The following is a 23,125-nucleotide window of genomic DNA, read 5'->3' as shown; positions in this document are numbered from 1 at the left end:
CGATCATCTATACGTCTAACCAGCTTCTCAGCAGACCGTTTCTAATCCTTAAAATACTTGATAAAGAGGAAAACTGAGATAACATCATCATAGTCTTCTTCAAAATAAAAAAGGTAATGCCTACTTTTTCAGGCGGGGCTTTACGTCCAACTACCAATTAGGTGTCGTGGGCGGAGGCGACTAGCAAACGTACTTTACTGCAAATTCCTTTTATTAACCAATTAAATAAAATCCAAGATCTAGACCGGGAATCGAACTCAGTACCACAATACTTCTTTAGCTTTGCGGGTTTCGCCTCTAACCGCTCTGCTACTTAGTTTTCTTCAACAGTAATGAATAATATAAGCCAGTGGATTTCTGAAGACTCTAGGCTAGCTATCTCACCGCCAATTTGCACAATGGTATCATGTTAGTATTGCTCTACACTACTTACTGCAATTACCCAGATTTACGACAGATTAGTGGACAAATTGAAAGCATGATTTCTATCCCCCAGAGAGAAGTGTGGGCAAAACGTTAGCATTTAAGTAGAGGATGCAACCACTCCTTGGGACCTCACAAAGAAACTAGACTTAAACAAGAAAACACAAAACATGCGGAACTTCTTTACAGACTACTTGGGACGACGCTCAATATTGCCCATAGAACTCAAGCGATTATACAACATTATCCTCAAACGTATGTGGACTTACAGACCAGAGCTGTGGGGTTCAGTCAAACCTACAGAAACATACGGACAGTACAAGACATTCCAGTCAAAACTACTTCGTCAGATAGCTGAGGCTCCTTTCTACGGTGACTAACCACACTCTTCACAATGTGACCTCAACATCCCAATCGTACAAACAACTCACCAAGACTAAATATCGCAAGTTCCATACTGCTCTAATTAATTCGTAAAGTATCTCGCCACTATTATTCTTCTATTATTAATCGCCAGTGGCTCTCAAGACTTCTTTGAGGTCTAAAGATCATCGTTAACATCTTTTCTTCTTAGAGAATGCTACCGCGGGGTAGTTTCTCCCCTCCAGCTCTTCCCGTATCATTTATAACATCACCAACATATTTACTTATGGTATATATTTATGTACAGATTAAATTATTAAAAAAATAAATTTAAAACAAAAATCTGGTCACCAGCAAAAGTTTGAGCCATTTCTTCCAGTTTGATTGAGTGATGATTGGTGGCTTCTCTGAATCAACCACGGACGCTTACATAGGCAATCATCGCTACAGTTACTTTGAAAAGAGAATGACTGGTAAAAACCACAAATAGGTCGCTCTGGATAGCTTTGGTGGCCAAAATCTCATACAATCTAAGGCCAATATTAGCACGCTTCTTTTAATTACTTTACAATCTCAACAGAAGCATGTACTTTACAGTTTTGCCATTTGAAATGTTGATTAATCGCTAGAACCAATAGTAAGAGTCATTAAGAGTTAGAAAATGAGTAAACAAATAAAAGAACAACAAAGAACTTTGATTAGCCAATAAAATTTTTCCCCATTCACTTTTCTTTTTCTTTTTTAAATGTGTCCATACTAAAAGGAAAAAAGTGTTATTGCGCAAAAGCATTGCAAAGGGTGCTCCTTTCTAGGAAAATGCCTGTAAATAAAGTTAATTAAGTCTAGGAGAACACGCTGCTATACAAGTTTCTATCTTGTAGCCTGTATATACATCGGGAGCAAAGGGGTTAAGTAGGTTTAATTGTAAAGTCGTGTACAAATGTAGATAAAGGAATCCTCGGCGCTGCTATGTAGCTCTCTAGCTCTAGCTCTAGCTGCAGTGTTTGTTACTGTTCGCTGCCACCAGCTTTGTCTTTTGTCTCTGACATTTGGCGCAATTTCTTAACTCACCGCCTCAACCAACTCCGCCGCCTTCCTATTTACAAATACACACATATTATGGATATATCTATAGTGTCATTGTATTGGTAAAACTCCTTCCACTGTTTTGCTTTTGCTCCCACCACTGCCATTCCTCTAGGATCAAGTTAAAACATTGCTACATCTACTTGAATACAATGCTAAATGGAATAAATATAAACCAAGATAATGCTGTTAAATACAAAACGTTTTTCTAGTCACTTTGAATGGTATTTAATCGCCATAATGCCGACCTTTGTTAACTTTGTCGATATTCTGTTAATGAATCTATAAACTTATGATTGTTGTTCAATCCTTATCTTGTAAAAAACAGAACATTATCTGCGTTACTCGTGATTTTCACTGAAGTAGCTGCTCTCTTTTACGTCCAGGTTCTTCTCTTCAATTCCATGACAGTGGTATGTCATGAAGAGGTACTAGTTCTTAGAGTTTGGTCTCTATCGTGACGAGGTTCATGCCAGGTCCTATTTTTTGGTGGGGTCTGCTAAAACGGAGAATTATATAACTGTTCCTTATATCTTCGAGAATGTAAAAGAATGCACAACTTATCTGCTGAAGACGTCCCCGTACAGTCTCCGAATTCGTACTTCTGTCCCCGATTAAAAAGTGTCCCCGGAATGTCCCCGAATTTGTACATATCTCCCTGACTGTCCCCGCTTTCGATGCCAATGTCCTTAGTCCTGAAATCGTTAAGTAGCAGGTAAGTAGTTTGTAAATCGTCACCACCTAGTGGGACAGATATGTCTTAATAGTTCATATGTTTTGTCACTAATTCAGTCAATTAAGAAGGTTAAATGCTAAGAAGTACTTACTCTAGAGTCGTGTTTAGGTCTCAGTAATCTGCAATCTAAACTGAAGACGCAGGATGGATGAACACTTCATTCTAGTGTCTGTGGTGAAAAATCTTTTGTCTTCCTGGGAAGAAGATGGAACAATTTCTGTAAAACAGTTTCTAGGTGTGTCAAATGATTTTTACTAGTACAGCTCTGGAATATTTAGATGCCTGGAGTGTGCAATTTGATAACATTGATAATTCTGAATGCATTCTCTTAAGAAGCATTCCATTGAGCGATAAGTTTGATGATGCAGTTCATTTCTTCAAAGCTAAAAACATCTACTTGAATGGTTTGGAATGGAGATCATCATCATTGGAGGAATATGTTAATCAAGAGAGAACGAGAGATAATGGAACACTGTGAACCTCAGCACATGTGAAAGGCGGTGTGATGTGTTTTCACATTTCACTAGCAGAATGGTATCATTTAATAATCTGCAAAAGCTAGTTGAAATATCTCTCTCTGTTCGCCAGGGAGTAATGCACCTTTCGAAAGAGTTTTCTCAGCAATGAACATGATGTGGACTTCACAGCGATCAAGAATGAGTGTTCAAACAGTGCGTTCTATGTTAACTATCATCACTAACTTTCTTATAACTTGTCAAGAATTCGCTACAAAACTTAGTCCAAGAGATGGCATATTACAAAAAGTACTTGTGACTCTAATTGTGTCAGAAAAAGAATATTATGTTTTATCAAGAATTAATAATTATATTTATAGTGTATAATAATAGTAGTATTGAATTTACTTTGAGAAACTTAACTCCTATCAGTGGACGACAACAGTAACGGTACGATCATCTGTATACATGGAGCTGCCAGGTGTCCCCGGATTTCAGGTAAAAAATCTGCTAACCTTATCCTAGGAGCTCTGTCCAGTGATGGATAGTATTGTCTGTAATGGGAGAACACTGTCCGGAAGCCGGCAGTGCACTTAAAAAAAAAGCTCCAGTCGCCAATAACTTCAGATGTAACCAGAAAATACATTTAAAATAGGTATTTAAAATAGCTTATCAAATATGTATAAGCTGATCATCTAAAGGCCATATTTTTTAACTCAATTAACTATTATACTCGCTTTCTATGAAGACAGACACAGGTTAGCTGGCAACATTTTGATCTTATCTAAATGCCTAATCTTATATCACGATTGGTAAATGTCGCATGCAACTTTTAAATAACTAAATCACGTTATAATGGAGCTTACTACTAGCTACTAATCTATCGATAACAGGCAATCGTCGATATTATCGCTATTAGCTTTTGAAAAGACTGGTTCTAGCCGTTGATTTCAGTCATATGACCAGAAAAAGGAGAATATAGGTTGGTTTCGAAGATTTAAAGACATGGGTGTTATTGTGGTTAGCCCTGGTCAATTATCAAGAGCATTGCTTGATGGTTTCCGCCTGTTACCTAGTAAAAAGAACTTGTATATCGTTGCTAGCCCTAAGTAACTACTTTTGCAGTCAAAAAAAAAATCTCCAAGGGCGCCCAAAGGAGTGGTCCACACAACAGCTGCTTCGCGGGGTCCAGAATAAATAGACACAGTGCTGGGTGCCTAAAGAAATGAATTCAGAAAAAGAATCGTAAGTATTAAAAGAGTAATTTTTTTGAGTTTGGATCCGTCTTTGTCAAAAGCTAACAGCAATTCAAATTAGGGAGATTTGGCATTTATATAAAAATTAAAATAACTACACATTCGAAAGTTGTGCGAACGAATGAAATCAGCTTTTTGCATCTCGTTAAAGATTAAGCACAAAGACTATACTGTAATTTAAGTAACAGATAAGAAAGACCGACAATCTCTTAATAATTTAGAATTAAAAAAAAACTTAAAAGTAAAATTATTTTTTTGTTAATAAAACAAAAAAAAAAAAAAGGTAAAAAATAAAAGACAAGCTAAGCTTTATGTAAAAATATTCTTAAATTCCTGTGATATAGATTCTGTGAGCTTACTGAGTCATCAGAAATATGGGCGCTTATCAACAGAAACTGGCGACGCTAGAAGTTAAAAGTTAGCACTTTTTACTTCTTTTTTTTTTTAATAACAACTCTCCTACCTCAAGAGAGCCGACTCTGATAACTAGGGAATCCCTAAAAAAAGGGATTTTTTTGTCAAGTATGCTCTTCATTCAAGAGGGACGCCTTTTGTAAAGGAAACAAAAAATAAAAACAAGAATTAATTTTTACAAGTACTCTGACATAGTTTGTAATTTATATTTTGTAAAAATAAAATTAAAAAAGTCTGAGCATTTTTAGAATGTTTGTTCAAGAACAAAGGTAAAACGGACCTACTGCGTTTAGATAATATTTATAAACTGTACACTTTGTTTTCATCATTTTAGTTACATCAATCTTAAACTATTTTATGGTACTCGTTCGTGACATTGAAGAACGCTGTGAATAGTTGATGTGTTATTGAAAACGGCGTAAAATCTGAAATATTATTTCACATATTAACATTAATATATTTCACTTTTAATTAATTCAAATACTTACAATTCATAGCTGTCTGTGGAACAACCTTCATTGCCGCTTTTATAGAATGTCATAAAGATTTTCATTATAATGTGGTTCTAGGCTGGCTGTGACGTTTCATGTTACCTGTAACAGTAACATTTTATTTTTTTTTTAACGTGGACCCCACACACTAGACTTAAAAGACTAGCAATGACAAAACGTGCGAAACTACTTTACAGACTTCTTGGACGACGCTCCCAAATTACCCATTGAACTCAAACGATTACTATACGTATAATACTATTCTCAAACTATGTGGACTTACGGACTAGAGCTGTGGGGTTCAGCCAAACCTACAAACCTATGGACAGTACAGGACATTTTAATCAAAACTCTTCCGACAGATAGCTGACGCTCCTTTCTACGGTGACTAACCTCACTCTTCACAACGACCTCAACATTCCCTTCATATACCAACTCGCCAAGACTAAATACCAAAAGTTCCATACTGCTCTCTCGACTAGCTCTATCCACTTGTCTCTCGCTTCCTCTGACATCCCTAATACTCCTCGCCGACTGAATCGCTAGTGGCCGGGACTTCCTTGTAGTCTCCTCTCTCCTCCTCGTATTCTCCTCCTCACATTCTCCTCTCTCCTATAGAGAGTGCTACCGCTGGCTAGTTTCTCTCCTCCTGCTCTCCTCCCGCAACAGTTCATCACTCTCTCCATATTTACTGATTGTATACTTTGTATACAGATTGTAAATTACAAAATAAATAAATAAAACATTATTTTTTTGACAGAGAACACTTCTTCTTCATGTGTCATATCCGATTTTTCCGCAAACGCCTTCCTATTCTCCGCTACGTGAAAGAGCTCTCCCGTATGCCGGTCCAAATCCCTAACGTTCCTCAGCCGAGAAAGCTGCTTCCTCCCCACACCGCGACGTCCCGCAATTCAGAAGACTATATCGTACTTCTCATCTCTCCAAGATATGGCCTAGATATTCAACCTTCCTGCTTTTTGATGGTGGTTAACTGTTCTCGTTTGGGTATTTACTCTGTTCGTCAGTCACCAGATAGCAGCAGTAGACAAACTGAAGAAGTACTGTGAGATGCGAAGATCTGTGGAGAGAGAAAGACCACTCTGAAAACATTTTTCCGTTTTCCATTTTCCAGGAAACTTCAATGAAAACTCAAGTTTCACATTTGAAATTACAATAATTTCTTTAACTAACAGTAAGGGAAGGTAAAAAAAATGTTTTTTAATCAATGTTGAATTACAGAATTCGCAAAACAGGATACAATTTAAGGAGATTAATCAAAATAGCGTAACTGGTTGAAATCTTGAAATATGAGAGGATAATACACAATAATATGCAAGTTAAAAAAGAACACATTAAATTATAAAAAGAGTGAAATCTTTCATAAATTAAATCAAATTAGTTTCGCGTAGAGATATTGTAGACGGGGTCAAGCTTAGCAATCCCTTATTTGGTGATTGAAATTAAATAAACACATGGTTTAGACATCCCTTTGTTATTAAATACGTCACATATATATGTATATATACATTCACATATAACTGGCGAACGAAGCCATAAATTACAGAACGGTTGTCACATCGGAACATTAATTAAATGTGAGCCGGGCGTAACGCGCAGAGTCTAACAACTGCCCCTTAGTTGGGAGGCCCCCGTTCGTTCTTCTTCTGTAGTTGCTTCTTCTTGTTCTCTCTTCAGCGGACAGCCAGACACATCCTTAGCTGTGAGTGTCTGTATTGGTGTGCACATACTTAAAACTTAACTATGAACAAAATGTACTATGTGAACTTTCTAACTGTAAACAACATCTTTTTAAAGTGCAATCCTTTGAGCTTTGTAAAGCAATAGTCTGTAACGGTGAAACGCGGCGGGTAGAATCTATCCAGTGACAATAGGAACTCATTTACTTCTTTATAAACCTTAACTCTAGCCTAATGTCCTCTTTTTCATAGGCATATGAAAACCAACTAAACGGAAAAACAGAGTGTCTTTTTAAATGTTATCTGATACTTTGGGGATTGTTTCGTGACATCTTGTTCGCTATTCAAGTGACGCGCCTTACTTTTGTACCATTTAGATTGTCTTGTGTAGAGATGTGAAAGTTTAACTAGCGTTTATTGTTTCAAAATCTTCGAACCTTCGAAGTCCATTTCGTTCTTAATTAATCGGTATTAATACAAAGTGTAAAATAATTTCTGATTTTTGGAATTAGCATTAAGAATACCAGAATAATCTTCAACTTTAAAAAAATATATATAATATATTAGAAATTAATTCTCAACCAACCATTTTACATGGTCACATTACTCGCGTACATAGATTTCATTTTAAGGGTTAGTACCCAGCTGCAGGTACTTAAACATGTAACTCCTTAATCGTGATTATACAAAGTATTGGTATTCGCGTTGTAACATATATTTCTACTAAAGGACACGCCGTAAATTGCAGTAAAGTTGCACATCTGCATAAGCATTCTGTTATTATGCACGCACATTCCCAAATGTAGCGTTAATGTCTACAAGGAATGGTGAAATTTACCAGTCAGTAGGCCAACTGCACTTGTGGGACAATAATAAATTCTTAATTATTGCATAGTAGACGTTTACTTGCAACTATACGTCTCCCTAGGAGACGGTTGGTACTCCTGTTGAATAATTAGATAATGGTCTATTGCTTGGTATCTAAAAGTTTCTTGTTTAGTTAACACTAATGGCGATCTTTAAATAAATTGCAAAATAGCGTATGTAATTGAAATTTGGTTCTATAAAAGCAGAAGCTGTTTTTGGATCCTTATTATGAACACTCTCTCTTATTGATCACGATTTTCGAAAATACAGATTCAAAAAACTTAGAATTTGTTCTAAAAAATTGTTGACTTCAATATTCTAGGTGTTCTCTCAGAGTTCATGATCTTCAGCAAGCTTTACCATAGTTTCACGATTCTCCGACTTGGTGGCCAGATTATTGAGCACGTTAACTCATCCAGGTATCTTGGATGCATTCTCTCTGAGGATTTAGATCCGGATAAAGAAATAAAGTGTAAAATAGAAGCTGTTCGGGATGCTTTCAATAAATTGAGATCTTATTTCTGCGACGACAACATTAGTCTTAAATTGAAGTTTAAGAACTGAGGCTTGGGACTCTCTTGGTACCCACATTGATGCCGAGCGGTTAGAGGCGAGATTTGTAAAGCTAATACGTATTGTGCTACTGGGTTCGATTCCCGGTCTTAGGCCTTCGATTTTATTCAAGGGTTAATAAAAGAAATTTACAGTAAAGTATGTTTGCTAGTTTGCAACACCTAATTGGTAGTTGGACGTAAAGCCTGCCTTAAAAAATAGGCATTACTAAACTTTACTTTAACCATAATGAAAAGGCTCGAGGCTTTTGAGATGTGTATACTTAGACGCATCTCGAGGATCTCTCTTTGGTCGACTGGATCGATCCAACTGCAAAGTTCTTGCAGTTCAAGAACATCCTTACTTAATAGAAAAGTGGTGGATAAAAACTGCAAGATAAGAGTAGATGAACAAAAATGTATTCTAACCGATCTTCTACTTGTCCAGGTGTTAAATTCAATGATACTTTGATTCCTGAATCTTATGGAGTTCTATAACTACCTAGGGTTTTTTTTATAAAGAAACTACTAGTCGTGACTTGGGAATCCTCACAGCTGACTGAAAAGAATTGAGACTGTGATTTTGCATGCATTCAAGACTAATCGGCGAACGATCTAAACTTAAATTACAAAACAAACTTTGTTTAAAACATTGCTGCGACCTATTTATAGACATACGGATTAGAGATGTGAATTTCTGCCAAGCATTCCAATCTTTACCGAATCCAATCCTTCAAATTCAAAATCCTTCGAAAAATCACCAATGCTCCTTACTATGTCTCCAATCAAACTATACAAAATTATCTATCCATTCCCTTCGTGTTCAATCTAATAAAATTCCGTTATCAATGATTCCACAACTCCTTCCTACTATCATCACAATCATCATATACACAATAGCAGCTTTCAAGTCCTAACCTTATTCAATACTCATATCAGAACGACTAAAGCGCTAGTGGCCTCTTCAAATGTCACGCGTAATTCTATTTACGAACGGCATTTTGTTTGTTGTGAAGTTTTTAGTTGCAAATAAATAAATGGATGAAAAAAAGAGAAGATCTTATTGAATATTTAATGTATTTTCCTCTTTCCATGACATTTCTATTCTGGATCCATCTACATTTAAAGATAGAAATATAAATGCTAAATTCAATTGCACAATCGGCTGGCTGCCTTAAAATTGGAGCCAAAATTGATTTTGCTGAAAGCCAAACAAAATTTGAGTATCTTTGCTACCCAAGTTATTTGTAAGATAAGTTCCGGAACTAGAATTTCTTGTTGAAAGTTTTAAAAAGTTTAAGCAAATATTCTATCGACTTTCAAGCAAATAATTAGGACTTTATCTTGATAAATTATTCACATAGAATTCACAAACAAGGTTTATAAGTTTGGAACTTACAAGGATACAAAAATTCTTTCTTGACTTGATTAAATTGATGAAACAATGTTTTGCAGTTGTAAATGGAAGTGCATTCAATGCATTTAGGACTTAATGTTAAGAAAAATAAATAAATCCAATGCTCACAGCATCTTACCACATAGAGTCTATAGACGAACATTCCATCTAACGTAATCCCTGGATCAGTTTGTTTATCACAGACTGATTTAAAATTCCAGAAAATGTAATAAATGAAATGTAAATGTATTCTTTTGCAGTATTTATGTATTTGTATTTATTATATTTACAGATATAAATTACTATTTAATTCTAACACTTTCTCTCTGTGTGCATATTACAGATGATTGCATATATATGTTAGGGACACCAAAGAGTTAATGAAATCGGTTGCATATTATATTATTTGTATTGCGCATATGTGTGTGGGGAGCGACAGAATTGTTAATAGTAAGTCGTTAGTTATATGGCTATTTTAATGGCATTCTCATGGCCAGCTTGATCGGTTTGATTTTAAGAATAAAAGTAATGTTGCCAGATTGAGCAAACGTACAGCTTTGAGTAAACACTTTTTAAGGCGATTAAGAAGCTTTTATAAAGGAGCCTTTGATAGGCAATTAAGAATATATCTTTAGTAAGCTTAGTGGCTGTGTTATTACGTAGAAAAGTGCAACTATTTACCTTTCCTGGAGGCACGAGTTGGTTAATAAGGCAACATGTAGTTTGGTGCAGTTGTACCAGTTAAAAACATGGTCTTTTCTTGCAGAACGGCATCTCAAGGAGGTGGGTCTATTTATTTGTAATAAGTTTTGAAGAAGAGCGAAGGTAGAATTTGGTGGTCTAAATGTTTGGATGGCCTGCGGAGAAATTGATGTGGACCGCTCTCAAGAAAGGTGCTTACTTTCGTAGGTCTAAAACCTGAAGGCCTTCACTTCCTTTACAGTTCTTCTTTTATGTGGCTCTTTCACGCCTTTTGTTCCTGCCACCTTATTATAGACATGGTCTTAAATTTCCACTTGATCCTTCGAGAATCCTCGCCCAAAATTTTGCGGCAGAACTATTAATCACAGGCCAGGCGGTACCAAGAGTTATGATGAATCATCTGACTGGGCACTGCAAAAGAGATATCTGAATCTGCTGGAAGTATGCAGTAGATTGGCGGTCATTCAGGTTTTGTTTGACTGAGGAAGTTGACAACACTTTGAGGGTGCAGCAGAAAAACGTAGGTTCCTCAAAACTGGATGTAGATGCGCTCATAACTTTGAGCTATACATAGGCGACTCTCAAGCGGCCTCTTGCAAACATTAGACCTGAGTGTATGATCTGATTCTTTGGTTAACCAAGAAGAATGTTGGCCGTTTGACTTTTTATTTTATTGCCATTTCAGTTTAGAGGTGCAGCTTTAAAAACTAATCTACGTCTGTTGGTAACAATTAAATTTTTGTTTTAAAATTCGGTAGCTGCTGACAATAAAGAAACAAGATGAATTACATCATCACAGACCGGAAATAAACCAGATTAACATGTACTTCCACTCTCTTTGGATGATTACAAGACTTGCAGAAACTTCTTTGATCAGATTTGATCTTAGGTTGTATTCCGGAAATTCCTACACGGTAGCAATGTAATTCTTGAGCGTAGAAGATATATCTGGAAACATACAAATATATATATATTAAAACTATCAACAGAAAGTAAATTTGAAATAACTAACTGTTACGGCCACCTTTAAGAGGGATTATGTCATGATCTAATACGGATAATGCTAGAACCATGGGAAGCAGTCATACAGTTTGCCATCCGGTAAATTGGTAACCGTGAAATGCGGAACGCCTGTGATAGGCGATCAGGTCGTGCTAGCTGGATACCCTTTCCCATGTTATTAACACCATCTTATAATACCGCTGATGCATTAGAAAGATGTATTTTGTTACACGAATTTCATTCTGACAGATTTCTCTTATAATGTAAAAAAGCTTCTGCCGATCTTTAGTTTAGATTCACTTGTATTTAACCTGGTTAGAAATAGTTCGCTTCACTCGCCTGGACATACATTTCTGTTCTCTTTAATATGATCTAATCTAGAAATAACTTCTGTATTAAATAATCTCCTGCTTTTATAAATATATATATATATCTATACAAAAAAAAAAAATCTGTACCGTGACGTATATATCTAATTAACTTGCATTAAATCTAAAACTCATTTAGTGCAACTGGTTTGCTCCGAAGTTAAACGTTATTTCCTATTTTAAGACAGCCACTAGAAAATAATTTTTAACACGAACACACCTAAATAATAAATTGTTATTAATTTAAAAAGTGCATAAATTAATTTAACGCTTAATGCAAACCCAATGTGTTTTTTTTCTTAAACTGGCGATGATTCAATGGTGCTTTTTACCATTTACATCAATTTTGGGGTTGTTGGAAGGGGAATTTAGTAAATCTTAGTCTGCAGGAATTCGAATTTGGTAGGAACTCACAAACTTTTTCTTACCTGAGTTTACGTAGTTATTATTTTTTTTTTTTAAACTCATAATTTTCTCCTAAAAACTAGTTCACTCATGATCCCTTTATAACAGTGGTTCCCAAACTATGGTCCGCGGACCACCAGTGGTCCGCAAGAACTAAAATATGGTCCGCGAAACACTTAACATTTTTAAAATAATAATAATAATATATTTATTTGACATGCGGCCGCGTGTGCGGCGACGGCGAGGTGAGTGGGTCGTCAAGCGAGAGTAGAGCGCTTAAAAACAAGTCCAGGAATCGACTAAAAGCAAATGATAATGTACGTGTCGCTTTGAGCAATCTCATCAATCCCAGGATTACCCATCTTGTTAAGAAAATGCAAGCTCAAAAAGCACATTAATATAACTGAAAAACATATGTTAGTCACAATGATAATGAAAGTTTATTTTTTTAAATTTATTTGCTATTCACAATCTACAAAGAATAGAATTCGTAATAAGTGAATACGATAAAAGAAGTCTTCCTGACTGGATCAACATGTGGAGAGAAGCTGCCCACAGGCAACACTCTCGCTGGAGTTTCTTACTTTACTGGAGATTGTCACGAGGCCAACAGCGTTTCAATCGTCGTGGAGGACGATCTGGAATCGTTGTGGAGGCGAGATTTAGAACAAGAGGATTGGTACAGAATGGAAGAGAGTCAAAGAATTTTCTATACTTAGATTTAGATTCGTCAGTTATATATGAGATTTTGAGATCGTTATGGAGAGTAGAGTTAGACACATAAAATGGAGAATTTGTAATCTGTCGGAGAATTTTTGATTGGGAGGACTGTATTCTTTGTGAATTGGAATGTTTGGTTGAACCACACAGCTCAAGTCCGTAAGTCCAGATCGGTTTAAGTACACTGTTGTATATTAGTCGTTTATGTTCCAGTGGTAGTTTGGATTGTCTGCCACTTAGTCGTAACAGTAATTTGTTTCGTCGGTTGAGTTCTAGTCTTTTCAGTTTAGTGTGCGGATTCCACGTTAGTCTTTTGTCGATGTACATCCCAAGGTAGCGAACTAAATTAGCAGAAAGAAGAGGAATTGAGTTAAAATTTAAAGTGGGACAAGAATTACGACGCAGAGTAAAAGTTATCTGTTCACACTTTTGAGTATTGAATTTGACTCTCAACTTTTTGGCCCAGGGTTCAAGTTTGTTTAGATGATATTGTAGATGAGAGGAGGCTGTAGTGGCGTCTGAGTTAGAAGAGAGATTAGCAGTATAGTCAGCGTAAGTGCAGAGCAGTGTGTTTGAGTCAGTTGGTAGGTCAGATGTGTACACAGTATAGAGAAGCGGTCCGAGTAGTTTATTTTTAAAATCTAATAGTAGTTTACTGTGATATTGAACCTTGTGGTCCCTGCTAACAACAAAAATATTAAAAAGGTCCCTGGCCATAAAAAGGTTGGGAACCACTGCTTTATAAGAACCATTTTAATCTTAAAAATGCAATGATCTATTCAGTAAAATTGCACATAATGTCGACCAATTCTCTCCAAATTTGAAAATTAATATTAAATAATGAGTATAGGAGGTAAAATTGTTCCAATTAAAATTAGTAGGGCTGCTACTGCGCAATAGATAAACCAAAATGAAAGAAAATCGAAGGAGTTATTTTCAAAAAAATAAATTCAATTCAGTAGCACATTGGCTCTTTCAGTTGCCTGGGTTTGAAATTTTAACTTCCTATAATAATCTTTCGATTTGGAGTTGAGCCTATTCAAACCCACTACGGACTGACCATACGGGAATCACAAACACACTAATTTGGACCCACTTTTTTTAGGACTCAAAGGAGTCTTATTTAAATTCAGGGCCTCCCTCTCCTTCTAGCCCCTTCTGGATGTCCAAGAAAGAGTTTCTTGGTTATTCTTTCCTCCTCCTCATTCGTTCCAAGTGACCCAAAAAAAAAAAGGATGTTTCCTGTGAGAACTCTGCATCGAAAAATGGACCCAATCACAATACTTTACTGAGAATGGAGAAAATGACAGTCAAAAAGAGTGAACTTTGCTATAGTTTTGTGGGGGGGTAACCCAAATTCGAACCGAAGAAAAGTTACGAAGAAATAATGGGAGCCAACTTAGTTTGCTAAACAAGCTTCTACACACAGTGGCTGCCAGCAACAATTGTGACTCTGCAAAACTACGGAGGTCCTTCGCCCGTTTAAGAATGTCACTGTACCTTTGCCTGTCTGGATTGGCGGCTCGGCTATCCCTAATATCAAGGATTCTCGCTTAGCAGTACTCCTTAGCTACAAATCTCTTCCTAATCTGAGTGAAACAATTCTGTCTTACGGGCAACCCTTCTTGCTTATTAAACTGTTATTGGATGCATTAAAAAAATTTCCCTAATAATTCTTCATCCACTCCTTTCGCGTTAAATTAGCCCACTCTTTATCTAAAAATCTCTCTTTTTAAACTGTTCATGAAATGAACTGTCAAAACAAGCGACATATCTTAGCGAAACATAATAGAGTTTAAAGAATCTCGAACTAAATATAGCTTGCATTTTTTTTTCTTCCAGTCTAAGGCCATGTCCTGCTAATTTCTTCCGTTATCACAGATGTTGTTGCACCCTTAAATTAAAGAAAGAGACAGAAAGAGGTAAAAATTGTAGCCAAATTAAGCGTAGAAAATTTGTAAGGGTGTGCTGAATTCCTTGCAGATTGGTTGAGCCATTCTCAGAAGATGGATGTAAAGTAAGAAACTGGACAGAATCAATAAAAGCCAATCCATAATTTGATGATTCTATTGAAGGTTTGCTGCAGCAGCAACAATTCTATATAATCTGTGGAATCTTAAGCTTGAGTCCATGACTGTTTTCATCATTAAATACTAATAAACTTAAATACAAATGGACAAAAAATAAAAATAAAGAATTCTTGATCCAAATATAAAACTAATATACGAGGTATGTTCAAAAAATAAGGTGAATTTTCAAATTTCGCGGGCTACGTACATTCGAATTTCGATTGTCTTTTTTTTTATGTTGGTACACTTGTCTCGAACATATTTTCAAAGTTGTAGCTATATAGCATGTTTAGTTTGTTTGTGAGAGGCATAAATAAGGCAAGTGTTTTGCGAGTTCGGCGATTTTCTTCTGTCGAAAAAAATGGATCAACGAATTTGAATCAAATTTTGTGTAAAAAATGGAATTAAGTGCTCAAAAACACTTGAAATGTTGAGAGTGGCGTACGGTGAGAGTACTCTGTGTCAAAAAAATGTTTACAAGTGGTACAAGCTTTTCACAGAAGGTCGAGAAGATGTGAATGACGACGCTCGCCCTGGACGCCCCAGCACATCAACAACCGATGAAAATGTTGAGAAGAATCGTCGAATCACAATTAGAGAAGTTGCTGAGGTTGTCGGCATATCGGTTGGCACATGTCCTGCAATTTTTTTCGGAAATTTTGGGCATGAAGCGTGTAGTAGCGAAGTTCGTTCCAAAATTGCTGAATTTTGATCAAAAAAAACCGTCGCATGAGCATCGCTCAGGAATTGTTGAATGATATTATCATGTCTCAGCCACCGTATTCACCAGATTTGGCGCCCTGCGACTTTTTCCTGTTCCCATGATTGAAGAGACCCATGAAAGGACGGAGATTTGCGACGATTGAGGAGATAAAAACCGAATCGCTGAGAGAGCTCAAGGACATACCAAAAAGTGCATATCAGAACTGTTCCGAGGATTGGAAAAAACGCTGGCACTTATGTATTATATCTGAGGGGGACTACTTTGAAGGAGACAAAATAAAAATCGATGAATAAATAAATATTTTTTAAGAAAAATGAAAATTCACCTTATTTTTTGAACACACCTCGTAAATCAAAAATTCAGAGATCATCATTTCTGTAGAAATCTTAAAGGATGAGTTACTGAGGATGTTATAAACGGATATCTTGTTAGATTATCCGATCGTGTCTGTCAGTTTTTCCACGAATATTTCAATGGAAAAGATTTGCGTACAATACTGAGGTTATTCACGTCACTTTTCTCGTTAAAATACTGCTCCGTTTTTCACTCGTTTCTTCAAATATAACAAGCCATTTAAATTTATTTCAGATATCCTAATTCTACTCTCTCTCTCTAGAAAGTTCTCTGTATATAAATGATATTTAAAATAAGACTATGAAACTAAATTGGCTTGTCTTAACGGGATTTACCTTTAATTGGAAATATAAACCCATTTCTCAGATAATTTTCATTGATTCATTTCCACTGTTCCCTGTTCGTAGTCACGCTGCTCTCCTTACATCACTCCATTCCTACAGGCAGCATACCCACTTGTCCGTCCAGTTCCAAAAATTCTTCTGGTTTGATCGCGACTTCTTTTACTGTTTCTATCACACGTCTGTCTTGTGGTGCAGACTTTTGAATGGAGAACGCCCCAATATCTGAGGCTAAGAGAAGAATTAGCAGGAGACATGTTCTCAGAATGGAAGAAAAACGCAAGCTAGCCTTGTCCTTAAGACAGGATGGTTTTCTCAGAGTGGGACACGGCCGAGGAGCGGTTGTCTTGATAAGGAGAACAGCTAAGTCCCTGATCCACGATCCACGATCTTCTTAACTGTTGTATTTCTAATCACATCTTCCAGATTTTGTTTATCCTCGTATCTTCGCAGTTCTAGATAATTTACTTCTTAATTCTGACGTTAATGATTCGCCTTAAGCATGGAGTGTTCCTTCTCGCCTAGTAAACTGTTCTCTCATCATTCTGCTATACTTCTCCTCAATTCAGTCCTGCCTCATTCAATTTGGCCTTCTCTTTAACTTAAAAAATCTCTCTATAAAATGATCGTCAAACAAAAGACATATCTTAGCAATCAAGAAACATAATAGAGCTCAAAGAATCGCGAACTAAATATGTAATAATGCCAGTGAAATATATATATATATATATATATATATATAACTTCAAGATCCAATTCAATAAGATGTTAAATTATGGACGTCACAGAGAATATAGTCAGAAAGCAAAGTACATCTGAACAAGAACTCCTAGATAAGATTAATTCATCCATTGTGTCAGCTAAGTCATGAATGTTCGTTCCCCGTCTAGTAAATACGAGAATGGAGAAGAATAAGGATGCTGGTACCTGGATGGCCCAGTATTACCTTTCAACAGAGAATAATGCTAAAGTTATGATTATTGTCTGCTATCTATTTTGTTATTCATCAATTGATTTTTTAAGCTGAATTTGGCTAAATTAAAATGAGAGGTTGCGTAGAAATGGAAAACTTCATCCTCCTCAAGATTAGGTTTCCCAAAAAGAACCCTCCAATAAACAAATATCTTCTTTAAAAACTAAACATTGATGAGGCTCCACTATTAAAAAAAAAAAACTTTCAAATATCACTTCTGCTAACCAATATAGACCAATAGAGTAAGCCTCTTGTGAGAGAACATTATTAAATCATTTTGATTGGGTGAGGCTAAAAAAGAAAAACCGAATGATTCCTGACGTATTTTGCACCCGTCAGTTTTCAATGGCCTCAAGTTTTGAAAATTTAATGGAATACACAATTTCGTAGCAATTGAAGAGATAAATATCAAATTACTGAGCTGTCAGTTTGTAATTAACAAAGTGATTGTTATCCAAGCCATTAATGGTGGAGCTGTCCACACATATTAATCAATTATTAACAATAATAATAATTAACATAGTATACTTATTTGCAAGATATTCTTAGTAAAATTTGATTTTTGATTGTAATATTTTGTGCTATTAAAAGTCTTCTTTTGTCTGTGAACTAAAACCTAATTTCGAAGTTTATTTCTCTTTCTATACTAACATTTTTTTTTTGCGATATTGCCTTTGCAGTTCGATGTTGTAAGGGTTTTTCAATTCGAGAAAAATTTCCGCTGAGATCTAGGAGTGGGTGTATAATACCAGGGAGTAACCAGAAAGTCTGCCTTTTTTTTGTGCCCTCATTTTGAATAGATTGGCGTGATATTGGCATCAGAAATCTATAAAGCACAACTAGATAAGGGTCAATACGCAGTTTAGGCTAAAATATAACTCTTTACAGAAGACTATCAACAATGATCTCCTGCTCATTTCTGACCTTTTCCACTCCTAGAAATAATGAGGATGCAGGCTCAACAAGAATATTTTGAAGTCCATTGCTCCAATGTATTATTCCCAAAATTACGATATGTTTTCTAGCTTTGCCATATTAAATTAATCTATATGCAAATTATTCTAAAAAAAAAAAAAAAAAATGACGACTGACTTAATTATTAAAGTCAAAGATGACATCATCAAGTCCATGACTCATGAGACAATTTAAATAAAATTTGATTGGTACAATAATACTTAGGAACAATATTAATTCACGTCATTTCTCAATTAAACCCACATTACAATTATATCTGACCTTTATTAAATTCAATATTGTTTTTTTAATTCATTATTTAATTGCTTAATTATTATTAAACTGTAGCAAGAGATTTATTTAATTAATATGAGAATAACATAGCGTATTAAATTCTTTAAGTATAATATTAAAGGAGAATAATGCAATTTATTCTTATACATTGTATTAATCTTACAGAAAAAAATTATTTTAATTAATAAATGGAATGACCATGAGCACATTAAATGATTATTGCATTCCAGATAATATAAATACGTAGTATAATAATTGAAAGTAAAAAATCTCTGGTTAATTATGGGATAATTAAACAACTTATTAATTAGATTAAAAAAAGTCTATACAATTTTATTAAATTGAAGTTTTAAACGATTTTTTAATTAATTTGTTTAAATTAAAAAGTGAGATCTGAGGCATTCTAATGGCTCTTTCTACTTTTTATTGAAATTTGCGACTGCAACGGTTGTTGCAACAAGCAAATATGGTAAAAAATAATATAATAATGTCGTGAATAAAGATTGGAGAATGGCGACACTCCATTAACGTGAACAGATGCACTATACTGCTCTTATGAGGAGAGTAGATCGCGGGGCCATCTTCTCTTCAATCTCCTTGGAGTATTACCTGGTAATGTGGAAGAAGATAGGTGTTCAATTAAAGGATTAGGATAAAGCTGCTGTAAAGGAATGAAATTTTAAGAAAACGAGTTTTAGTAAGGTTGTTAATGAAAAGGATTTTGAGGTCATTATGAATGGTGAGGTTAGAAATATGGAATGGAGCGTTAAGAAGTTTTCGAAGTATTTTTGACTAAATGCCTGGAGGCGTAGTGAGTTGGAACGACCAAATACGTCGCAGTAACAACAGGTATAAGAGTCTTTTGTTTTGTAGGTAGAGTTTAGATCGTTTGTAAAGTAGTCTGGCGGGAAGTTTTGTAGCGTTGGTTAGTTTCTTGTCTTTTCAGTCTAGTATGGGGATTCCATGTCACCCGTTTGTTCAAGATACGTAAAAAAAAATATATACAGGGTGACCAGAGATATATGCTCCACCCACTTTTTTTCTTAACGGCGGGAAATTTCGAAAAAATAAAAAACACGTATTTAATCATTTTTAGTCTAGTTTATTTTCAGTGATTGACCAATTTTTTTAAACCCCTGTATCTCGAGATACAGCATCCAACTTTTGTTTTTCAAATGGAACGTTATATTTTTTGTTGCATATTTTTATAGTTTTTGAGCTCCTAAAAAAAACAAAACAAATTTTTTTGAAATCGGTTAGGTTTTTTAAAAGTTATGGTAATTTAAAATCTGAAAAACAAATTTCAGTTTATTGTCAAAATTACCTTATTTTTTTTAAAGAATCTGTTCAAACTGGGCACAATTAACGGATAGGCAAGCCAAAACTCTGGACTCCCACGCTTTGCTTGTAGCAGCACTTATGGTGGCGAAGTCAAGATCTAGGCAGGCTAGAGTTATTCGACGTTTCAGATCATCGACTGAAGCCACGGGATTAAGGTTACTGTACACTTTATTTTTTAGATATCCCCACAAAAAATAGTCCATTGGGGTTCAGTCCAGAGATCGAGGTGGCCAGTGGATGGGAAAATGAGTCCCTAAGCACTTTTCATGGAAATTTCTGTCCAGGTAACCACGAACCACTCTCGCCTTATAAGCCGGGCAACCATCTTGTTGAAAATACATATCTAGCCGACGTTGTAGATGAACATCTTCAAGCAGAACTGGCAAAATGTCTCTTAAAAAAAAGTTAGATACCTTGCACCAGTTAAGTTCTCTCTGTAGAAGTATGGGCTGATTAGTTGATTTCCTAAAACTCCACACCAAACGTTTGTAGAAAAAAACAACCTGAACGTCGAATAACTCTAGCCTCCCTAGATCTCGACTTCGCCACCATAAGTGCTGCTACAAGCAAAGCATGGGAGTCCAGAGTTTTGGCTTGCCTATCCGTTGATTGTGCCCAGTTTGAACAGATTCTTTAAAAAAAATAACGTAATTTTGACAGTAAACTGAAATTTGTTTTTCAGATTTTAAATTACCATAACTTTTGAAAAACCTAACCGATTTCAAAAAATGTTTTCTTGTTTTTTTTAGGAGCTCAAATACTATAAAAATATGCAGCAAAAAATATAACGTTCCATTTGAAAAACAAAAGTTGGATGCTGTATCTCGAGATACAGGGGTTTAAAAAAATGGGTCAATCACTGAAAATAAACTAGACTAAAAATGATTAAATACGTGTTTTTTATTTTTTCGAAATTTCCCGCCGTTAAAAAAAAAAGTGGGTGGAGCATATATCTCTGGTCACCCTGTATATAAATTAGAATATTTTTGACTACAATGTTATTACAATAAAATAACGCATATTTTACATGAGACCATTGAATGATAAAGATAAAACGCAATATATGTTTCTTCAGTTAGTTCAGCCGTGAATGAAGAAACGGTTAAGTTTTGGAAAAGCTAAGCACAACGGGTTTGAAGATCTACCAAGACTTCTGCTAAGTTTTTATTAGTTGGCCAATTCTTTTTTTTCTATTTTCAGTTGATAACTTACTGCCATCTAAACCTCTAAAAGTTCTCTCGCTTCTCAAATCCTCAGGGGAGTTTCCAGAAGTTTGGAATATCAACAATTTTATTGCTTATTTCCTTCAGTTTTTCCAATACTTATCATCAACTTTTTTCTTTTTTGTTTTTTTCCGGTGTTATCAACATTGATGCAACAATTTCTAGATGTTTTACATGTTTAACATTTATATTATTTGAAAATGTAGTTATATAAATTTGTTTTCATCCAAATGGCTGCTTGATGTAAGCACAACTAAGAAAAATAGCTTTGTGAACTAATAATATCAAAGAAAGGAACAGAGATTGGCTATGCGTGTAGCGTATTGGATTCCCACACGGAGGTCCCGGGTTCGAATCCATCTGCTGTCCCTTAGATTTTACTCTTTCTAGGAGTTTCTTACAACTCACTGTCCGGAGGCTAGCAGTGCACTGAAAAACGCTCCGGGCGCCCGTAACTTCAGATGTTGATGCGCCTTAAGTGATTAAAATAACAAAAAAATCAAAGAGATAATTTTTCTTCCAAGATAATATTTTTACAAATTAAACTAATCACAATAAAAGATTACGGAAATGTTAAATGATGATTATTTGTATAATAAATAATAAAAAAGATACATTTTATTTGTCTAAAGATAATTTTTATTTTTAAAAAGAATGAAAAGAGAGAAGAAGATTGTATGCTGAGAAATACCATCAAATGTTAATTAGGGAATAATTCATTAAAAATGATTATCTAATTGTAGCAATGCTTGTTCTCTTAATATTAACAATGTTTAATTATTAAAGTAAATTTAGTAAATGGAAATTAGTGGTTTAATTCAATGCGGTTAACTTTGTCTTGAGATAAGAGTTGCTAGTTGTAATGTTCTTGATAATAAATTGCCTTTAGATAACGCTGAACAGAAATAAAGAACTGAAAGCGGGAATTATGCAATCTCTCTAGCTAAATGGGAGAATTAAAAACGCTGAATGTACTTAATCGTTTTTTTCAGTAAACAAGTTGAGATTCATATTTAATCTCGTATTACGAGTACTATATTTCTCTGTGTAAACCATTTTATTAGAGCTAGGTCTATTGAGGAAATCTGAATATTCGGTTGCGTGTCATTATATCATCTTGAGTCCTTCTTTAAAAGGACAATAAAAGGAGGAGTTCCTGGATCTCTTTCTATTTACAGTCCTATTTTCAAGATCTGGAAAGCTGCTGGTTAAGTTTAGAAGGTTAACCGCTTGTTGGTAATGCCATTCTTTTTGATTTGAACCACGTAAGTTCTTTACATAATTTACGTGGTTTTTTTGAATTGTGTTTAAACAAGTTCCAGGTTTGTTCTATGGGTTTTACAATAACTAGCTTAACTTGGTACAAAGTAGAACAATGAGAAAACTAAATTAAGATTTCCTCACACAAGAATTTGTACCATTACTGCTAGAATATAATAATAATCCTTTATTTTTATTATAAAAAAAATTATACAAAATTTATAATAGTTGGAAATTGCTTGGCTTATAGCCGTCTGCAGGAGTTATCTTTTAGTAAAGTAAGGAAAAAACAAATAATTAAATAAAATCAAAATAAAGAAAGAACAAGAATCAGAAAAAGATGGAGGATGACGTACAATAGAGAGCCAAAGAAGAGCACAGCAAACCAAATTGTGAAGCTATTACCAAAGAACAGAATAAAACATTAAACTCCTTGATAATAAAGAAAAATAAAAGATATTTAAATTGTAGGCTCTCCATTTATAATTTTGTATCTTAAATTCCAGGCACTCCTGGCAAAAGTGATCAGTGGAAATGATCCTAAGGAGCACAGAGAGCACATGCAATCAACACCTTGCCGCTCCAACCACGGGACACTATTTAACTCTTAGTAGCTCGGCTCGAATATCTACTTGCGAATTTTGGTGTATTCCTGAC

The 23,125-nt window shown here is 35.1% G+C and overlaps 1 long non-coding RNA gene across 3 annotated transcripts in view; it reads right to left on the bottom strand.

The window, feature by feature from the left end:
* Positions 1–23,125, bottom strand: part of LOC141458795 (uncharacterized) — a 76,695-nt gene that overhangs the window by 27,039 nt on the left and 26,531 nt on the right. Inside the window, exons 3-5 of one of the 3 annotated variants that reach the window (XR_012461182.1) lie at positions 10,420–11,388; positions 5,222–5,326; positions 4,938–5,158 (exon numbers count right to left, since the gene is read on the bottom strand). This is a non-coding gene — a long non-coding RNA (uncharacterized lncRNA). Of the gene's footprint in view, positions 1–4,937; positions 5,159–5,221; positions 5,327–10,419; positions 11,389–23,125 lie in introns of those variants that run through there. The other 2 variants (XR_012461184.1, XR_012461183.1) reach the window with 2 other exon arrangements.

Source organism: Rhodnius prolixus, unplaced genomic scaffold (assembly GCF_049639745.1).
Source record: "Rhodnius prolixus isolate KJV_2025 unplaced genomic scaffold, Rpr scaffold_5, whole genome shotgun sequence".
Taxonomy (NCBI): Eukaryota; Metazoa; Arthropoda; class Insecta; order Hemiptera; family Reduviidae; genus Rhodnius; species Rhodnius prolixus.
This window is presented reverse-complemented; position numbering and strand designations above follow the sequence as displayed.